Here is a 23,455-nt window from a genome sequence, read left to right on the forward strand (position 1 = left end):
AGGGTGGGTAAAGGGCATGCCGTGACCCGGATTCGAACCGGGGTTGCTGCGGCCACAACGCAGAGTACTAACCACTATACGATCACGGCGTTAAACGCTTGGGGTGGCGCAAAAGTGATGTTTGCCATGGAACTTAAACTACTGGCTGACGACATGGGCCACACTGGGAGCTGTTCACCTCATTCGTCTTTCCTTCTGGTAACCATTTCAATGGTGTACAGCGTTGAGCTTTGTGAAAGTCAACTTACAAGCGTGACGCAAAACGTGGCCAAAGTCAGATTTAGCGTGCTATGTTGAAAGCACCATGCCATGACTCTAATACCAGCTGGGGTAGCTGTGGCTCCTCGAGCAAAATGTGGATGCAGAATTCTACGCCCTTATCGGAGCAAAAATAAGGTTTCCCATACCGGGAGTCGAACCCGGGCCGCCTGGGTGAAAACCAGGAATCCTAACCGCTAGACCATATGGGAAACAGACACCGAAACCTGATCACAAAGGGCTGTGTCAGATGAGGACCAACTTTGGATCCATTAAAAAACATTCCTTTGATATCAGTGTGTCAATCTGTGGCATCGTGCATAAGGTCAAAAAGAGCCGAGCCAGCCAGGAGTCGAACCTGGAATCTTCTGATCCGTAGTCAGACGCGTTATCCATTGCGCCACTGGCCCAAGACTGAGCTGCCTGAATGAGCTACTCACTCATTTTGATGCCCTTTTACGAAAACGCGCCACTGGACGCGAGCCACGACCAAACCAAGAATTCAAAAGCACAGCAAAAAAAATCACCTGAATTCAAGTTTGGGATGCTGTGTCCATAGGCCGTTCCATTAGCCACTACACTATGATGTTTTTATTTGCATTTATTTTACTCTGTTTTGCAGGCGTCCTAATCCAAAGAGTCATATAGTGAACCTTTGATCTAGTGAGCATAAAAAATTGTTGCTTTATCTGACAAGCAAAACTTTTAGATAGGGTATTAGCACAAGAATAGATAACTAATAAAACACTATGCAGCTTCAACTAAGCGTTTCGTCTGTAGATGGAGTTAGACTCAACACTTAAAACACGCGCAAATACAACCAAAGGACGAGGTGGCTGAGTTGTTAAGGCGATGGATTGCTAACCCATTGTTCTTTGAACATGTCGATTCGAATCCCATCTTTGTCGTTTAGTTTACTTTAAAATTACCTCTTGCTTACACTTTTTTCCCTGAAGGTGAACAAACTCCACTGGACATAGTAAAATTGACCTGTTTCTTAGCATGAATCTTGGAAATTGGTGTCTGGTGGAAACAGTTTTAGATTTCTAATCATTCATTGGTCAAATTTTCTTAGCTGGACCCTAAATATTAGTAATAGTAATATCTTCAGACAAATTCACATACACAATTTTACTGTAATTCTCTAAAAAAAAAAAAAAAAAAAAAAAAAAAAATGGGGCTTCATTTCCCACAGAAACAAAGTCAGAAAGTTCCATGGAAGTGTCTAAAGTCACTGTGCAAAAACTGCCTTTTTATGCTGACTCTTAAAGCAGAATCCGACGAGGATGGGATTCGAACCCACGCGTGCAGAGCACAATGGATTAGCAGTCCATCGCCTTAACCACTCGGCCACCTCGTCACAAGGCGCAAACCAATATCCTGACCAAGCCCTATTTTTCAAGACAGACCTAAGGACTTAAATAGTAATTGGAAAAAAAAAAAAATCTAAAAACACTATAAATGATAACTGTTTAAAAAGCCACAGAATCTTGGGGTGACATAGCACATGTTCATTCGGTTTTCCCAATAGCAACCGACACAGGGTGGGTAAAGGGCATGCCGTGACCCGGATTCGAACCGGGGTTGCTGCGGCCACAACGCAGAGTACTAACCACTATACGATCACGGCGTTAAACGCTTGGGGTGGCGCAAAAGTGATGTTTGCCCTGGAACTTAAACTACTGGCTGACGACATGGGCCACACTGGGAGCTGTTCACCTCATTCGTCTTTCCTTCTGGTAACCATTTCAATGGTGTACAGCGTTGAGCTTTGTGAAAGTCAACTTACAAGCGTGACGCAAAACGTGGCCAAAGTCAGATTTAGCGTGCTATGTTGAAAGCACCATGCCATGACTCTAATACCAGCTGGGGTAGCTGTGGCTCCTCGAGCAAAATGTGGATGCAGAATTCTACGCCCTTATCGGAGCAAAAATAAGGTTTCCCATACCGGGAGTCGAACCCGGGCCGCCTGGGTGAAAACCAGGAATCCTAACCGCTAGACCATATGGGAAACAGACACCGAAACCTGATCACAAAGGGCTGTGTCAGATGAGGACCAACTTTGGATCCATTAAAAAACATTCCTTTGATATCAGTGTGTCAATCTGTGGCATCGTGCATAAGGTCAAAAAGAGCCGAGCCAGCCAGGAGTCGAACCTGGAATCTTCTGATCCGTAGTCAGACGCGTTATCCATTGCGCCACTGGCCCAAGACTGTGCTGCCTGAATGAGCTACTCACTCATTTTGATGCCCTTTTACGAAAACGCGCCACTGGACGCGAGCCACGACCAAACCAAGAATTCAAAAGCACAGCAAAAAAAATCACCTGAATTCAAGTTTGGGATGCTGTGTCCATAGGCCGTTCCATTAGCCACTACACTATGATGTTTTTATTTGCATTTATTTTACTCTGTTTTGCAGGCGTCCTAATCCAAAGAGTCATATAGTGAACCTTTGATCTAGTGAGCATAAAAAATTGTTGCTTTATCTGACAAGCAAAACTTTTAGATAGGGTATTAGCACAAGAATAGATAACTAATAAAACACTATGCAGCTTCAACTAAGCGTTTCGTCTGTAGATGGAGTTAGACTCAACACTTAAAACACGCGCAAATACAACCAAAGGACGAGGTGGCTGAGTTGTTAAGGCGATGGATTGCTAACCCATTGTTCTTTGAACATGTCGATTCGAATCCCATCTTTGTCGTTTAGTTTACTTTAAAATTACCTCTTGCTTACACTTTTTTCCCTGAAGGTGAACAAACTCCACTGGACATAGTAAAATTGACCTGTTTCTTAGCATGAATCTTGGAAATTGGTGTCTGGTGGAAACAGTTTTAGATTTCTAATCATTCATTGGTCAAATTTTCTTAGCTGGACCCTAAATATTAGTAATAGTAATATCTTCAGACAAATTCACATACACAATTTTACTGTAATTCTCTAAAAAAAAAAAAAAAAAAAAAAAAAAATGGGGCTTCATTTCCCACAGAAACAAAGTCAGAAAGTTCCATGGAAGTGTCTAAAGTCACTGTGCAAAAACTGCCTTTTTATGCTGACTCTTAAAGCAGAATCCGACGAGGATGGGATTCGAACCCACGCGTGCAGAGCACAATGGATTAGCAGTCCATCGCCTTAACCACTCGGCCACCTCGTCACAAGGCGCAAACCAATATCCTGACCAAGCCCTATTTTTCAAGACAGACCTAAGGACTTAAATAGTAATTGGAAAAAAAAAAAAATCTAAAAACACTATAAATGATAACTGTTTAAAAAGCCACAGAATCTTGGGGTGACATAGCACATGTTCATTCGGTTTTCCCAATAGCAACCGACACAGGGTGGGTAAAGGGCATGCCGTGACCCGGATTCGAACCGGGGTTGCTGCGGCCACAACGCAGAGTACTAACCACTATACGATCACGGCGTTAAACGCTTGGGGTGGCGCAAAAGTGATGTTTGCCCTGGAACTTAAACTACTGGCTGACGACATGGGCCACACTGGGAGCTGTTCACCTCATTCGTCTTTCCTTCTGGTAACCATTTCAATGGTGTACAGCGTTGAGCTTTGTGAAAGTCAACTTACAAGCGTGACGCAAAACGTGGCCAAAGTCAGATTTAGCGTGCTATGTTGAAAGCACCATGCCATGACTCTAATACCAGCTGGGGTAGCTGTGGCTCCTCGAGCAAAATGTGGATGCAGAATTCTACGCCCTTATCGGAGCAAAAATAAGGTTTCCCATACCGGGAGTCGAACCCGGGCCGCCTGGGTGAAAACCAGGAATCCTAACCGCTAGACCATATGGGAAACAGACACCGAAACCTGATCACAAAGGGCTGTGTCAGATGAGGACCAACTTTGGATCCATTAAAAAACATTCCTTTGATATCAGTGTGTCAATCTGTGGCATCGTGCATAAGGTCAAAAAGAGCCGAGCCAGCCAGGAGTCGAACCTGGAATCTTCTGATCCGTAGTCAGACGCGTTATCCATTGCGCCACTGGCCCAAGACTGTGCTGCCTGAATGAGCTACTCACTCATTTTGATGCCCTTTTACGAAAACGCGCCACTGGACGCGAGCCACGACCAAACCAAGAATTCAAAAGCACAGCAAAAAAAATCACCTGAATTCAAGTTTGGGATGCTGTGTCCATAGGCCGTTCCATTAGCCACTACACTATGATGTTTTTATTTGCATTTATTTTACTCTGTTTTGCAGGCGTCCTAATCCAAAGAGTCATATAGTGAACCTTTGATCTAGTGAGCATAAAAAATTGTTGCTTTATCTGACAAGCAAAACTTTTAGATAGGGTATTAGCACAAGAATAGATAACTAATAAAACACTATGCAGCTTCAACTAAGCGTTTCGTCTGTAGATGGAGTTAGACTCAACACTTAAAACACGCGCAAATACAACCAAAGGACGAGGTGGCTGAGTTGTTAAGGCGATGGATTGCTAACCCATTGTTCTTTGAACATGTCGATTCGAATCCCATCTTTGTCGTTTAGTTTACTTTAAAATTACCTCTTGCTTACACTTTTTTCCCTGAAGGTGAACAAACTCCACTGGACATAGTAAAATTGACCTGTTTCTTAGCATGAATCTTGGAAATTGGTGTCTGGTGGAAACAGTTTTAGATTTCTAATCATTCATTGGTCAAATTTTCTTAGCTGGACCCTAAATATTAGTAATAGTAATATCTTCAGACAAATTCACATACACAATTTTACTGTAATTCTCTAAAAAAAAAAAAAAAAAAAAAAAAAAATGGGGCTTCATTTCCCACAGAAACAAAGTCAGAAAGTTCCATGGAAGTGTCTAAAGTCACTGTGCAAAAACTGCCTTTTTATGCTGACTCTTAAAGCAGAATCCGACGAGGATGGGATTCGAACCCACGCGTGCAGAGCACAATGGATTAGCAGTCCATCGCCTTAACCACTCGGCCACCTCGTCACAAGGCGCAAACCAATATCCTGACCAAGCCCTATTTTTCAAGACAGACCTAAGGACTTAAATAGTAATTGGAAAAAAAAAAAAATCTAAAAACACTATAAATGATAACTGTTTAAAAAGCCACAGAATCTTGGGGTGACATAGCACATGTTCATTCGGTTTTCCCAATAGCAACCGACACAGGGTGGGTAAAGGGCATGCCGTGACCCGGATTCGAACCGGGGTTGCTGCGGCCACAACGCAGAGTACTAACCACTATACGATCACGGCGTTAAACGCTTGGGGTGGCGCAAAAGTGATGTTTGCCCTGGAACTTAAACTACTGGCTGACGACATGGGCCACACTGGGAGCTGTTCACCTCATTCGTCTTTCCTTCTGGTAACCATTTCAATGGTGTACAGCGTTGAGCTTTGTGAAAGTCAACTTACAAGCGTGACGCAAAACGTGGCCAAAGTCAGATTTAGCGTGCTATGTTGAAAGCACCATGCCATGACTCTAATACCAGCTGGGGTAGCTGTGGCTCCTCGAGCAAAATGTGGATGCAGAATTCTACGCCCTTATCGGAGCAAAAATAAGGTTTCCCATACCGGGAGTCGAACCCGGGCCGCCTGGGTGAAAACCAGGAATCCTAACCGCTAGACCATATGGGAAACAGACACCGAAACCTGATCACAAAGGGCTGTGTCAGATGAGGACCAACTTTGGATCCATTAAAAAACATTCCTTTGATATCAGTGTGTCAATCTGTGGCATCGTGCATAAGGTCAAAAAGAGCCGAGCCAGCCAGGAGTCGAACCTGGAATCTTCTGATCCGTAGTCAGACGCGTTATCCATTGCGCCACTGGCCCAAGACTGAGCTGCCTGAATGAGCTACTCACTCATTTTGATGCCCTTTTACGAAAACGCGCCACTGGACGCGAGCCACGACCAAACCAAGAATTCAAAAGCACAGCAAAAAAAATCACCTGAATTCAAGTTTGGGATGCTGTGTCCATAGGCCGTTCCATTAGCCACTACACTATGATGTTTTTATTTGCATTTATTTTACTCTGTTTTGCAGGCGTCCTAATCCAAAGAGTCATATAGTGAACCTTTGATCTAGTGAGCATAAAAAATTGTTGCTTTATCTGACAAGCAAAACTTTTAGATAGGGTATTAGCACAAGAATAGATAACTAATAAAACACTATGCAGCTTCAACTAAGCGTTTCGTCTGTAGATGGAGTTAGACTCAACACTTAAAACACGCGCAAATACAACCAAAGGACGAGGTGGCTGAGTTGTTAAGGCGATGGATTGCTAACCCATTGTTCTTTGAACATGTCGATTCGAATCCCATCTTTGTCGTTTAGTTTACTTTAAAATTACCTCTTGCTTACACTTTTTTCCCTGAAGGTGAACAAACTCCACTGGACATAGTAAAATTGACCTGTTTCTTAGCATGAATCTTGGAAATTGGTGTCTGGTGGAAACAGTTTTAGATTTCTAATCATTCATTGGTCAAATTTTCTTAGCTGGACCCTAAATATTAGTAATAGTAATATCTTCAGACAAATTCACATACACAATTTTACTGTAATTCTCTAAAAAAAAAAAAAAAAAAAAAAAAAAATGGGGCTTCATTTCCCACAGAAACAAAGTCAGAAAGTTCCATGGAAGTGTCTAAAGTCACTGTGCAAAAACTGCCTTTTTATGCTGACTCTTAAAGCAGAATCCGACGAGGATGGGATTCGAACCCACGCGTGCAGAGCACAATGGATTAGCAGTCCATCGCCTTAACCACTCGGCCACCTCGTCACAAGGCGCAAACCAATATCCTGACCAAGCCCTATTTTTCAAGACAGACCTAAGGACTTAAATAGTAATTGGAAAAAAAAAAAAATCTAAAAACACTATAAATGATAACTGTTTAAAAAGCCACAGAATCTTGGGGTGACATAGCACATGTTCATTCGGTTTTCCCAATAGCAACCGACACAGGGTGGGTAAAGGGCATGCCGTGACCCGGATTCGAACCGGGGTTGCTGCGGCCACAACGCAGAGTACTAACCACTATACGATCACGGCGTTAAACGCTTGGGGTGGCGCAAAAGTGATGTTTGCCCTGGAACTTAAACTACTGGCTGACGACATGGGCCACACTGGGAGCTGTTCACCTCATTCGTCTTTCCTTCTGGTAACCATTTCAATGGTGTACAGCGTTGAGCTTTGTGAAAGTCAACTTACAAGCGTGACGCAAAACGTGGCCAAAGTCAGATTTAGCGTGCTATGTTGAAAGCACCATGCCATGACTCTAATACCAGCTGGGGTAGCTGTGGCTCCTCGAGCAAAATGTGGATGCAGAATTCTACGCCCTTATCGGAGCAAAAATAAGGTTTCCCATACCGGGAGTCGAACCCGGGCCGCCTGGGTGAAAACCAGGAATCCTAACCGCTAGACCATATGGGAAACAGACACCGAAACCTGATCACAAAGGGCTGTGTCAGATGAGGACCAACTTTGGATCCATTAAAAAACATTCCTTTGATATCAGTGTGTCAATCTGTGGCATCGTGCATAAGGTCAAAAAGAGCCGAGCCAGCCAGGAGTCGAACCTGGAATCTTCTGATCCGTAGTCAGACGCGTTATCCATTGCGCCACTGGCCCAAGACTGTGCTGCCTGAATGAGCTACTCACTCATTTTGATGCCCTTTTACGAAAACGCGCCACTGGACGCGAGCCACGACCAAACCAAGAATTCAAAAGCACAGCAAAAAAAATCACCTGAATTCAAGTTTGGGATGCTGTGTCCATAGGCCGTTCCATTAGCCACTACACTATGATGTTTTTATTTGCATTTATTTTACTCTGTTTTGCAGGCGTCCTAATCCAAAGAGTCATATAGTGAACCTTTGATCTAGTGAGCATAAAAAATTGTTGCTTTATCTGACAAGCAAAACTTTTAGATAGGGTATTAGCACAAGAATAGATAACTAATAAAACACTATGCAGCTTCAACTAAGCGTTTCGTCTGTAGATGGAGTTAGACTCAACACTTAAAACACGCGCAAATACAACCAAAGGACGAGGTGGCTGAGTTGTTAAGGCGATGGATTGCTAACCCATTGTTCTTTGAACATGTCGATTCGAATCCCATCTTTGTCGTTTAGTTTACTTTAAAATTACCTCTTGCTTACACTTTTTTCCCTGAAGGTGAACAAACTCCACTGGACATAGTAAAATTGACCTGTTTCTTAGCATGAATCTTGGAAATTGGTGTCTGGTGGAAACAGTTTTAGATTTCTAATCATTCATTGGTCAAATTTTCTTAGCTGGACCCTAAATATTAGTAATAGTAATATCTTCAGACAAATTCACATACACAATTTTACTGTAATTCTCTAAAAAAAAAAAAAAAAAAAAAAAAAAATGGGGCTTCATTTCCCACAGAAACAAAGTCAGAAAGTTCCATGGAAGTGTCTAAAGTCACTGTGCAAAAACTGCCTTTTTATGCTGACTCTTAAAGCAGAATCCGACGAGGATGGGATTCGAACCCACGCGTGCAGAGCACAATGGATTAGCAGTCCATCGCCTTAACCACTCGGCCACCTCGTCACAAGGCGCAAACCAATATCCTGACCAAGCCCTATTTTTCAAGACAGACCTAAGGACTTAAATAGTAATTGGAAAAAAAAAAAAATCTAAAAACACTATAAATGATAACTGTTTAAAAAGCCACAGAATCTTGGGGTGACATAGCACATGTTCATTCGGTTTTCCCAATAGCAACCGACACAGGGTGGGTAAAGGGCATGCCGTGACCCGGATTCGAACCGGGGTTGCTGCGGCCACAACGCAGAGTACTAACCACTATACGATCACGGCGTTAAACGCTTGGGGTGGCGCAAAAGTGATGTTTGCCATGGAACTTAAACTACTGGCTGACGACATGGGCCACACTGGGAGCTGTTCACCTCATTCGTCTTTCCTTCTGGTAACCATTTCAATGGTGTACAGCGTTGAGCTTTGTGAAAGTCAACTTACAAGCGTGACGCAAAACGTGGCCAAAGTCAGATTTAGCGTGCTATGTTGAAAGCACCATGCCATGACTCTAATACCAGCTGGGGTAGCTGTGGCTCCTCGAGCAAAATGTGGATGCAGAATTCTACGCCCTTATCGGAGCAAAAATAAGGTTTCCCATACCGGGAGTCGAACCCGGGCCGCCTGGGTGAAAACCAGGAATCCTAACCGCTAGACCATATGGGAAACAGACACCGAAACCTGATCACAAAGGGCTGTGTCAGATGAGGACCAACTTTGGATCCATTAAAAAACATTCCTTTGATATCAGTGTGTCAATCTGTGGCATCGTGCATAAGGTCAAAAAGAGCCGAGCCAGCCAGGAGTCGAACCTGGAATCTTCTGATCCGTAGTCAGACGCGTTATCCATTGCGCCACTGGCCCAAGACTGAGCTGCCTGAATGAGCTACTCACTCATTTTGATGCCCTTTTACGAAAACGCGCCACTGGACGCGAGCCACGACCAAACCAAGAATTCAAAAGCACAGCAAAAAAAATCACCTGAATTCAAGTTTGGGATGCTGTGTCCATAGGCCGTTCTATTAGCCACTACACTATGATGTTTTTATTTGCATTTATTTTACTCTGTTTTGCAGGCGTCCTAATCCAAAGAGTCATATAGTGAACCTTTGATCTAGTGAGCATAAAAAATTGTTGCTTTATCTGACAAGCAAAACTTTTAGATAGGGTATTAGCACAAGAATAGATAACTAATAAAACACTATGCAGCTTCAACTAAGCGTTTCGTCTGTAGATGGAGTTAGACTCAACACTTAAAACACGCGCAAATACAACCAAAGGACGAGGTGGCTGAGTTGTTAAGGCGATGGATTGCTAACCCATTGTTCTTTGAACATGTCGATTCGAATCCCATCTTTGTCGTTTAGTTTACTTTAAAATTACCTCTTGCTTACACTTTTTTCCCTGAAGGTGAACAAACTCCACTGGACATAGTAAAATTGACCTGTTTCTTAGCATGAATCTTGGAAATTGGTGTCTGGTGGAAACAGTTTTAGATTTCTAATCATTCATTGGTCAAATTTTCTTAGCTGGACCCTAAATATTAGTAATAGTAATATCTTCAGACAAATTCACATACACAATTTTACTGTAATTCTCTAAAAAAAAAAAAAAAAAAAAAAAAAATGGGGCTTCATTTCCCACAGAAACAAAGTCAGAAAGTTCCATGGAAGTGTCTAAAGTCACTGTGCAAAAACTGCCTTTTTATGCTGACTCTTAAAGCAGAATCCGACGAGGATGGGATTCGAACCCACGCGTGCAGAGCACAATGGATTAGCAGTCCATCGCCTTAACCACTCGGCCACCTCGTCACAAGGCGCAAACCAATATCCTGACCAAGCCCTATTTTTCAAGACAGACCTAAGGACTTAAATAGTAATTGGAAAAAAAAAAAAATCTAAAAACACTATAAATGATAACTGTTTAAAAAGCCAAAGAATCTTGGGGTGACATAGCACATGTTCATTCGGTTTTCCCAATAGCAACCGACACAGGGTGGGTAAAGGGCATGCCGTGACCCGGATTCGAACCGGGGTTGCTGCGGCCACAACGCAGAGTACTTACCACTATACGATCACGGCGTTAAACGCTTGGGGTGGCGCAAAAGTGATGTTTGCCATGGAACTTAAACTACTGGCTGACGACATGGGCCACACTGGGAGCTGTTCACCTCATTCGTCTTTCCTTCTGGTAACCATTTCAATGGTGTACAGCGTTGAGCTTTGTGAAAGTCAACTTACAAGCGTGACGCAAAACGTGGCCAAAGTCAGATTTAGCGTGCTATGTTGAAAGCACCATGCCATGACTCTAATACCAGCTGGGGTAGCTGTGGCTCCTCGAGCAAAATGTGGATGCAGAATTCTACGCCCTTATCGAAGCAAAAATAAGGTTTCCCATACCGGGAGTCGAACCCGGGCCGCCTGGGTGAAAACCAGGAATCCTAACCGCTAGACCATATGGGAAACAGACATCGAAACCTGATCACAAAGGGCTGTGTCAGATGAGGACCAACTTTGGATCCATTAAAAAACATTCCTTTGATATCAGTGTGTCAATCTGTGGCATCGTGCATAAGGTCAAAAAGAGCCGAGCCAGCCAGGAGTCGAACCTGGAATCTTCTGATCCGTAGTCAGACGCGTTATCCATTGCGCCACTGGCCCAAGACTGAGCTGCCTGAATGAGCTACTCACTCATTTTGATGCCCTTTTACGAAAACGCGCCACTGGACGCGAGCCACGACCAAACCAAGAATTCAAAAGCACAGCAAAAAAAATCACCTGAATTCAAGTTTGGGATGCTGTGTCCATAGGCCGTTCCATTAGCCACTACACTATGATGTTTTTATTTGCATTTATTTTACTCTGTTTTGCAGGCGTCCTAATCCAAAGAGTCATATAGTGAACCTTTGATCTAGTGAGCATAAAAAATTGTTGCTTTATCTGACAAGCAAAACTTTTAGATAGGGTATTAGCACAAGAATAGATAACTAATAAAACACTATGCAGCTTCAACTAAGCGTTTCGTCTGTAGATGGAGTTAGACTCAACACTTAAAACACGCGCAAATACAACCAAAGGACGAGGTGGCTGAGTTGTTAAGGCGATGGATTGCTAACCCATTGTTCTTTGAACATGTCGATTCGAATCCCATCTTTGTCGTTTAGTTTACTTTAAAATTACCTCTTGCTTACACTTTTTTCCCTGAAGGTGAACAAACTCCACTGGACATAGTAAAATTGACCTGTTTCTTAGCATGAATCTTGGAAATTGGTGTCTGGTGGAAACAGTTTTAGATTTCTAATCATTCATTGGTCAAATTTTCTTAGCTGGACCCTAAATATTAGTAATAGTAATATCTTCAGACAAATTCACATACACAATTTTACTGTAATTCTCTAAAAAAAAAAAAAAAAAAAAAAAAAAATGGGGCTTCATTTCCCACAGAAACAAAGTCAGAAAGTTCCATGGAAGTGTCTAAAGTCACTGTGCAAAAACTGCCTTTTTATGCTGACTCTTAAAGCAGAATCCGACGAGGATGGGATTCGAACCCACGCGTGCAGAGCACAATGGATTAGCAGTCCATCGCCTTAACCACTCGGCCACCTCGTCACAAGGCGCAAACCAATATCCTGACCAAGCCCTATTTTTCAAGACAGACCTAAGGACTTAAATAGTAATTGGAAAAAAAAAAAAATCTAAAAACACTATAAATGATAACTGTTTAAAAAGCCACAGAATCTTGGGGTGACATAGCACATGTTCATTCGGTTTTCCCAATAGCAACCGACACAGGGTGGGTAAAGGGCATGCCGTGACCCGGATTCGAACCGGGGTTGCTGCGGCCACAACGCAGAGTACTAACCACTATACGATCACGGCGTTAAACGCTTGGGGTGGCGCAAAAGTGATGTTTGCCCTGGAACTTAAACTACTGGCTGACGACATGGGCCACACTGGGAGCTGTTCACCTCATTCGTCTTTCCTTCTGGTAACCATTTCAATGGTGTACAGCGTTGAGCTTTGTGAAAGTCAACTTACAAGCGTGACGCAAAACGTGGCCAAAGTCAGATTTAGCGTGCTATGTTGAAAGCACCATGCCATGACTCTAATACCAGCTGGGGTAGCTGTGGCTCCTCGAGCAAAATGTGGATGCAGAATTCTACGCCCTTATCGGAGCAAAAATAAGGTTTCCCATACCGGGAGTCGAACCCGGGCCGCCTGGGTGAAAACCAGGAATCCTAACCGCTAGACCATATGGGAAACAGACACCGAAACCTGATCACAAAGGGCTGTGTCAGATGAGGACCAACTTTGGATCCATTAAAAAACATTCCTTTGATATCAGTGTGTCAATCTGTGGCATCGTGCATAAGGTCAAAAAGAGCCGAGCCAGCCAGGAGTCGAACCTGGAATCTTCTGATCCGTAGTCAGACGCGTTATCCATTGCGCCACTGGCCCAAGACTGTGCTGCCTGAATGAGCTACTCACTCATTTTGATGCCCTTTTACGAAAACGCGCCACTGGACGCGAGCCACGACCAAACCAAGAATTCAAAAGCACAGCAAAAAAAATCACCTGAATTCAAGTTTGGGATGCTGTGTCCATAGGCCGTTCCATTAGCCACTACACTATGATGTTTTTATTTGCATTTATTTTACTCTGTTTTGCAGGCGTCCTAATCCAAAGAGTCATATAGTGAACCTTTGATCTAGTGAGCATAAAAAATTGTTGCTTTATCTGACAAGCAAAACTTTTAGATAGGGTATTAGCACAAGAATAGATAACTAATAAAACACTATGCAGCTTCAACTAAGCGTTTCGTCTGTAGATGGAGTTAGACTCAACACTTAAAACACGCGCAAATACAACCAAAGGACGAGGTGGCTGAGTTGTTAAGGCGATGGATTGCTAACCCATTGTTCTTTGAACATGTCGATTCGAATCCCATCTTTGTCGTTTAGTTTACTTTAAAATTACCTCTTGCTTACACTTTTTTCCCTGAAGGTGAACAAACTCCACTGGACATAGTAAAATTGACCTGTTTCTTAGCATGAATCTTGGAAATTGGTGTCTGGTGGAAACAGTTTTAGATTTCTAATCATTCATTGGTCAAATTTTCTTAGCTGGACCCTAAATATTAGTAATAGTAATATCTTCAGACAAATTCACATACACAATTTTACTGTAATTCTCTAAAAAAAAAAAAAAAAAAAAAAAAAAAATGGGGCTTCATTTCCCACAGAAACAAAGTCAGAAAGTTCCATGGAAGTGTCTAAAGTCACTGTGCAAAAACTGCCTTTTTATGCTGACTCTTAAAGCAGAATCCGACGAGGATGGGATTCGAACCCACGCGTGCAGAGCACAATGGATTAGCAGTCCATCGCCTTAACCACTCGGCCACCTCGTCACAAGGCGCAAACCAATATCCTGACCAAGCCCTATTTTTCAAGACAGACCTAAGGACTTAAATAGTAATTGGAAAAAAAAAAAAATCTAAAAACACTATAAATGATAACTGTTTAAAAAGCCACAGAATCTTGGGGTGACATAGCACATGTTCATTCGGTTTTCCCAATAGCAACCGACACAGGGTGGGTAAAGGGCATGCCGTGACCCGGATTCGAACCGGGGTTGCTGCGGCCACAACGCAGAGTACTAACCACTATACGATCACGGCGTTAAACGCTTGGGGTGGCGCAAAAGTGATGTTTGCCCTGGAACTTAAACTACTGGCTGACGACATGGGCCACACTGGGAGCTGTTCACCTCATTCGTCTTTCCTTCTGGTAACCATTTCAATGGTGTACAGCGTTGAGCTTTGTGAAAGTCAACTTACAAGCGTGACGCAAAACGTGGCCAAAGTCAGATTTAGCGTGCTATGTTGAAAGCACCATGCCATGACTCTAATACCAGCTGGGGTAGCTGTGGCTCCTCGAGCAAAATGTGGATGCAGAATTCTACGCCCTTATCGGAGCAAAAATAAGGTTTCCCATACCGGGAGTCGAACCCGGGCCGCCTGGGTGAAAACCAGGAATCCTAACCGCTAGACCATATGGGAAACAGACACCGAAACCTGATCACAAAGGGCTGTGTCAGATGAGGACCAACTTTGGATCCATTAAAAAACATTCCTTTGATATCAGTGTGTCAATCTGTGGCATCGTGCATAAGGTCAAAAAGAGCCGAGCCAGCCAGGAGTCGAACCTGGAATCTTCTGATCCGTAGTCAGACGCGTTATCCATTGCGCCACTGGCCCAAGACTGAGCTGCCTGAATGAGCTACTCACTCATTTTGATGCCCTTTTACGAAAACGCGCCACTGGACGCGAGCCACGACCAAACCAAGAATTCAAAAGCACAGCAAAAAAAATCACCTGAATTCAAGTTTGGGATGCTGTGTCCATAGGCCGTTCTATTAGCCACTACACTATGATGTTTTTATTTGCATTTATTTTACTCTGTTTTGCAGGCGTCCTAATCCAAAGAGTCATATAGTGAACCTTTGATCTAGTGAGCATAAAAAATTGTTGCTTTATCTGACAAGCAAAACTTTTAGATAGGGTATTAGCACAAGAATAGATAACTAATAAAACACTATGCAGCTTCAACTAAGCGTTTCGTCTGTAGATGGAGTTAGACTCAACACTTAAAACACGCGCAAATACAACCAAAGGACGAGGTGGCTGAGTTGTTAAGGCGATGGATTGCTAACCCATTGTTCTTTGAACATGTCGATTCGAATCCCATCTTTGTCGTTTAGTTTACTTTAAAATTACCTCTTGCTTACACTTTTTTCCCTGAAGGTGAACAAACTCCACTGGACATAGTAAAATTGACCTGTTTCTTAGCATGAATCTTGGAAATTGGTGTCTGGTGGAAACAGTTTTAGATTTCTAATCATTCATTGGTCAAATTTTCTTAGCTGGACCCTAAATATTAGTAATAGTAATATCTTCAGACAAATTCACATACACAATTTTACTGTAATTCTCTAAAAAAAAAAAAAAAAAAAAAAAAAATGGGGCTTCATTTCCCACAGAAACAAAGTCAGAAAGTTCCATGGAAGTGTCTAAAGTCACTGTGCAAAAACTGCCTTTTTATGCTGACTCTTAAAGCAGAATCCGACGAGGATGGGATTCGAACCCACGCGTGCAGAGCACAATGGATTAGCAGTCCATCGCCTTAACCACTCGGCCACCTCGTCACAAGGCGCAAACCAATATCCTGACCAAGCCCTATTTTTCAAGACAGACCTAAGGACTTAAATAGTAATTGGAAAAAAAAAAAAATCTAAAAACACTATAAATGATAACTGTTTAAAAAGCCAAAGAATCTTGGGGTGACATAGCACATGTTCATTCGGTTTTCCCAATAGCAACCGACACAGGGTGGGTAAAGGGCATGCCGTGACCCGGATTCGAACCGGGGTTGCTGCGGCCACAACGCAGAGTACTTACCACTATACGATCACGGCGTTAAACGCTTGGGGTGGCGCAAAAGTGATGTTTGCCATGGAACTTAAACTACTGGCTGACGACATGGGCCACACTGGGAGCTGTTCACCTCATTCGTCTTTCCTTCTGGTAACCATTTCAATGGTGTACAGCGTTGAGCTTTGTGAAAGTCAACTTACAAGCGTGACGCAAAACGTGGCCAAAGTCAGATTTAGCGTGCTATGTTGAAAGCACCATGCCACGACTCTAATACCAGCTGGGGTAGCTGTGGCTCCTCGAGCAAAATGTGGATGCAGAATTCTACGCCCTTATCGAAGCAAAAATAAGGTTTCCCATACCGGGAGTCGAACCCGGGCCGCCTGGGTGAAAACCAGGAATCCTAACCGCTAGACCATATGGGAAACAGACATCGAAACCTGATCACAAAGGGCTGTGTCAGATGAGGACCAACTTTGGATCCATTAAAAAACATTCCTTTGATATCAGTGTGTCAATCTGTGGCATCGTGCATAAGGTCAAAAAGAGCCGAGCCAGCCAGGAGTCGAACCTGGAATCTTCTGATCCGTAGTCAGACGCGTTATCCATTGCGCCACTGGCCCAAGACTGAGCTGCCTGAATGAGCTACTCACTCATTTTGATGCCCTTTTACGAAAACGCGCCACTGGACGCGAGCCACGACCAAACCAAGAATTCAAAAGCACAGCAAAAAAAATCACCTGAATTCAAGTTTGGGATGCTGTGTCCATAGGCCGTTCTATTAGCCACTACACTATGATGTTTTTATTTGCATTTATTTTACTCTGTTTTGCAGGCGTCCTAATCCAAAGAGTCATATAGTGAACCTTTGATCTAGTGAGCATAAAAAATTGTTGCTTTATCTGACAAGCAAAACTTTTAGATAGGGTATTAGCACAAGAATAGATAACTAATAAAACACTATGCAGCTTCAACTAAGCGTTTCGTCTGTAGATGGAGTTAGACTCAACACTTAAAACACGCGCAAATACAACCAAAGGACGAGGTGGCTGAGTTGTTAAGGCGATGGATTGCTAACCCATTGTTCTTTGAACATGTCGATTCGAATCCCATCTTTGTCGTTTAGTTTACTTTAAAATTACCTCTTGCTTACACTTTTTTCCCTGAAGGTGAACAAACTCCACTGGACATAGTAAAATTGACCTGTTTCTTAGCATGAATCTTGGAAATTGGTGTCTGGTGGAAACAGTTTTAGATTTCTAATCATTCATTGGTCAAATTTTCTTAGCTGGACCCTAAATATTAGTAATAGTAATATCTTCAGACAAATTCACATACACAATTTTACTGTAATTCTCTAAAAAAAAAAAAAAAAAAAAAAAAAAATGGGGCTTCATTTCCCACAGAAACAAAGTCAGAAAGTTCCATGGAAGTGTCTAAAGTCACTGTGCAAAAACTGCCTTTTTTGCTGACTCTTAAAGCAGAATCCGACAAGGATGGGATTCGAACCCACGCGTGCAGAGCACAATGGATTAGCAGTCCATCGCCTTAACCACTCGGCCACCTCGTCACAAGGCGCAAACCAATATCCTGCCCAAGCCCTATTTTTCAAGACAGACCTAAGGACTTAAATAGTAATTGGAAAAAAAAAAAAATCTAAAAACACTATAAATGATAACTGTTTAAAAAGCCACAGAATCTTGGGGTGACATAGCACATGTTCATACGGTTTTCCCAATAGCAACCGACACAGGGTGGGTAAAGGGCATGCCGTGACCCGGATTCGAACCGGGGTTGCTGCGGCCACAACGCAGAGTACTAACCACTATACGATCACGGCGTTAAACGCTTGGGGTGGCGCAAAAGTGATGTTTGCCCTGGAACTTAAACTACTGGCTGACGACATGGGCCACACTGGGAGCTGTTCACCTCATTCGTCTTTCCTTCTGGTAACCATTTCAATGGTGTACAGCGTTGAGCTTTGTGAAAGTCAACTTACAAGCGTGACGCAAAACGTGGCCAAAGTCAGATTTAGCGTGCTATGTTGAAAGCACCATGCCATGACTCTAATACCAGCTGGGGTAGCTGTGGCGCCTCGAGCAAAATGTGGATGCAGAATTCTACGCCCTTATCGGAGCAAAAATAAGGTTTCCCATACCTGGAGTCGAACCCGGGCCGCCTGGGTGAAAACCAGGAATCCTAACCGCTAGACCATATGGGAAACAGACATCGAAACCTGATCACAAAGGGCTGTGTCAGATGAGGACCAACTTTGGATCCATTAAAAAACATTCCTTTGATATCAGTGTGTCAATCTGTGGCATCGTGCATAAGGTCAAAAAGAGCCGAGCCAGCCAGGAGTCGAACCTGGAATCTTCTGATCCGTAGTCAGACGCGTTATCCATTGCGCCACTGGCCCAAGACTGAGCTGCCTGAATGAGCTACTCACTCATTTTGATGCCCTTTTACGAAAACGCGCCACTGGACGCGAGCCACGACCAAACCAAGAATTCAAAAGCACAGCAAAAAAAATCACCTGAATTCAAGTTTGGGATGCTGTGTCCATAGGCCGTTCTATTAGCCACTACACTATGATGTTTTTATTTGCATTTATTTTACTCTGTTTTGCAGGCGTCCTAATCCAAAGAGTCATATAGTGAACCTTTGATCTAGTGAGCATAAAAAATTGTTGCTTTATCTGACAAGCAAAACTTTTAGATAGGGTATTAGCACAAGAATAGATAACTAATAAAACACTATGCAGCTTTAACTAAGCGTTTCGTCTGTAGATGGAGTTAGACTCAACACTTAAAACACGCGCAAATACAACCAAAGGACGAGGTGGCTGAGTTGTTAAGGTGATGGATTGCTAACCCATTGTTCTTTGAACATGTCGATTCGAATCCCATCTTTGTCGTTTAGTTTACTTTAAAATTACCTCTTGCTTACACTTTTTTCCCTGAAGGTGAACAAACTCCACTGGACATAGTAAAATTGACCTGTTTCTTAGCATGAATCTTGGAAATTGGTGTCTGGTGGAAACAGTTTTAGATTTCTAATCATTCATTGGTCAAATTTTCTTAGCTGGACCCTAAATATTAGTAATAGTAATATCTTCAGACAAATTCACATACACAATTTTACTGTAATTCTCTAAAAAAAAAAAAAAAATAAAAAAAATAATGGGGCTTCATTTCCCACAGAAACAAAGTCAGAAAGTTCCATGGAAGTGTCTAAAGTCACTGTGCAAAAACTGCCTTTTTATGCTGACTCTTAAAGCAGAATCCGACGAGGATGGGATTCGAACCCACGCGTGCAGAGCACAATGGATTAGCAGTCCATCGCCTTAACCACTCGGCCACCTCGTCACAAGGCGCAAACCAATATCCTGACCAAGCCCTATTTTTCAAGACAGACCTAAGGACTTAAATAGTAATTGGAAAAAAAAAAAAATCTAAAAACACTATAAATGATAACTGTTTAAAAAGCCACAGAATCTTGGGGTGACATAGCACATGTTCATTCGGTTTTCCCAATAGCAACCGACACAGGGTGGGTAAAGGGCATGCCGTGACCCGGATTCGAACCGGGGTTGCTGCGGCCACAACGCAGAGTACTAACCACTATACGATCACGGCGTTAAACGCTTGGGGTGGCGCAAAAGTGATGTTTGCCATGGAACTTAAACTACTGGCTGACGACATGGGCCACACTGGGAGCTGTTCACCTCATTCGTCTTTCCTTCTGGTAACCATTTCAATGGTGTACAGCGTTGAGCTTTGTGAAAGTCAACTTACAAGCGTGACGCAAAACGTGGCCAAAGTCAGATTTAGCGTGCTATGTTGAAAGCACCATGCCATGACTCTAATACCAGCTGGGGTAGCTGTGGCTCCTCGAGCAAAATGTGGATGCAGAATTCTACGCCCTTATCGAAGCAAAAATAAGGTTTCCCATACCGGGAGTCGAACCCGGGCCGCCTGGGTGAAAACCAGGAATCCTAACCGCTAGACCATATGGGAAACAGACATCGAAACCTGATCACAAAGGGCTGTGTCAGATGAGGACCAACTTTGGATCCATTAAAAAACATTCCTTTGATATCAGTGTGTCAATCTGTGGCATCGTGCATAAGGTCAAAAAGAGCCGAACCAGCCAGGAGTCGAACCTGGAATCTTCTGATCCGTAGTCAGACGCGTTATCCATTGCGCCACTGGCCCAAGACTGAGCTGCCTGAATGAGCTACTCACTCATTTTGATGCCCTTTTACGAAAACGCGCCACTGGACGCGAGCCACGACCAAACCAAGAATTCAAAAGCACAGCAAAAAAAATCACCTGAATTCAAGTTTGGGATGCTGTGTCCATAGGCCGTTCTATTAGCCACTACACTATGATGTTTTTATTTGCATTTATTTTACTCTGTTTTGCAGGCGTCCTAATCCAAAGAGTCATATAGTGAACCTTTGATCTAGTGAGCATAAAAAATTGTTGCTTTATCTGACAAGCAAAACTTTTAGATAGGGTATTAGCACAAGAATAGATAACTAATAAAACACTATGCAGCTTCAACTAAGCGTTTCGTCTGTAGATGGAGTTAGACTCAACACTTAAAACACGCGCAAATACAACCAAAGGACGAGGTGGCTGAGTTGTTAAGGCGATGGATTGCTAACCCATTGTTCTTTGAACATGTCGATTCGAATCCCATCTTTGTCGTTTAGTTTACTTTAAAATTACCTCTTGCTTACACTTTTTTCCCTGAAGGTGAACAAACTCCACTGGACATAGTAAAATTGACCTGTTTCTTAGCATGAATCTTGGAAATTGGTGTCTGGTGGAAACAGTTTTAGATTTCTAATCATTCATTGGTCAAATTTTCTTAGCTGGACCCTAAATATTAGTAATAGTAATATCTTCAGACAAATTCACATACACAATTTTACTGTAATTCTCTAAAAAAAAAAAAAAAAAAAAAAAAAAATGGGGCTTCATTTCCCACAGAAACAAAGTCAGAAAGTTCCATGGAAGTGTCTAAAGTCACTGTGCAAAAACTGCCTTTTTTGCTGACTCTTAAAGCAGAATCCGACAAGGATGGGATTCGAACCCACGCGTGCAGAGCACAATGGATTAGCAGTCCATCGCCTTAACCACTCGGCCACCTCGTCACAAGGCGCAAACCAATATCCTGCCCAAGCCCTATTTTTCAAGACAGACCTAAGGACTTAAATAGTAATTGGAAAAAAAAAAAAATCTAAAAACACTATAAATGATAACTGTTTAAAAAGCCACAGAATCTTGGGGTGACATAGCACATGTTCATACGGTTTTCCCAATAGCAACCGACACAGGGTGGGTAAAGGGCATGCCGTGACCCGGATTCGAACCGGGGTTGCTGCGGCCACAACGCAGAGTACTAACCACTATACGATCACGGCGTTAAACGCTTGGGGTGGCGCAAAAGTGATGTTTGCCCTGGAACTTAAACTACTGGCTGACGACATGGGCCACACTGGGAGCTGTTCACCTCATTCGTCTTTCCTTCTGGTAACCATTTCAATGGTGTACAGCGTTGAGCTTTGTGAAAGTCAACTTACAAGCGTGACGCAAAACGTGGCCAAAGTCAGATTTAGCGTGCTATGTTGAAAGCACCATGCCATGACTCTAATACCAGCTGGGGTAGCTGTGGCGCCTCGAGCAAAATGTGGATGCAGAATTCTACGCCCTTATCGGAGCAAAAATAAGGTTTCCCATACCTGGAGTCGAACCCGGGCCGCCTGGGTGAAAACCAGGAATCCTAACCGCTAGACCATATGGGAAACAGACATCGAAACCTGATCACAAAGGGCTGTGTCAGATGAGGACCAACTTTGGATCCATTAAAAAACATTCCTTTGATATCAGTGTGTCAATCTGTGGCATCGTGCATAAGGTCAAAAAGAGCCGAGCCAGCCAGGAGTCGAACCTGGAATCTTCTGATCCGTAGTCAGACGCGTTATCCATTGCGCCACTGGCCCAAGACTGAGCTGCCTGAATGAGCTACTCACTCATTTTGATGCCCTTTTACGAAAACGCGCCACTGGACGCGAGCCACGACCAAACCAAGAATTCAAAAGCACAGCAAAAAAAATCACCTGAATTCAAGTTTGGGATGCTGTGTCCATAGGCCGTTCTATTAGCCACTACACTATGATGTTTTTATTTGCATTTATTTTACTCTGTTTTGCAGGCGTCCTAATCCAAAGAGTCATATAGTGAACCTTTGATCTAGTGAGCATAAAAAATTGTTGCTTTATCTGACAAGCAAAACTTTTAGATAGGGTATTAGCACAAGAATAGATAACTAATAAAACACTATGCAGCTTTAACTAAGCGTTTCGTCTGTAGATGGAGTTAGACTCAACACTTAAAACACGCGCAAATACAACCAAAGGACGAGGTGGCTGAGTTGTTAAGGTGATGGATTGCTAACCCATTGTTCTTTGAACATGTCGATTCGAATCCCATCTTTGTCGTTTAGTTTACTTTAAAATTACCTCTTGCTTACACTTTTTTCCCTGAAGGTGAACAAACTCCACTGGACATAGTAAAATTGACCTGTTTCTTAGCATGAATCTTGGAAATTGGTGTCTGGTGGAAACAGTTTTAGATTTCTAATCATTCATTGGTCAAATTTTCTTAGCTGGACCCTAAATATTAGTAATAGTAATATCTTCAGACAAATTCACATACACAATTTTACTGTAATTCTCTAAAAAAAAAAAAAAAATAAAAAAAATAATGGGGCTTCATTTCCCACAGAAACAAAGTCAGAAAGTTCCATGGAAGTGTCTAAAGTCACTGTGCAAAAACTGCCTTTTTATGCTGACTCTTAAAGCAGAATCCGACGAGGATGGGATTCGAACCCACGCGTGCAGAGCACAATGGATTAGCAGTCCATCGCCTTAACCACTCGGCCACCTCGTCACAAGGCGCAAACCAATATCCTGACCAAGCCCTATTTTTCAAGACAGACCTAAGGACTTAAATAGTAATTGGAAAAAAAAAAAAATCTAAAAACACTATAAATGATAACTGTTTAAAAAGCCACAGAATCTTGGGGTGACATAGCACATGTTCATTCGGTTTTCCCAATAGCAACCGACACAGGGTGGGTAAAGGGCATGCCGTGACCCGGATTCGAACCGGGGTTGCTGCGGCCACAACGCAGAGTACTAACCACTATACGATCACGGCGTTA

This window comes from Silurus aristotelis (assembly GCF_946808225.1).
Source record: "Silurus aristotelis genome assembly, chromosome: 15".
Lineage (NCBI taxonomy): Eukaryota > Metazoa > Chordata > Actinopteri > Siluriformes > Siluridae > Silurus > Silurus aristotelis.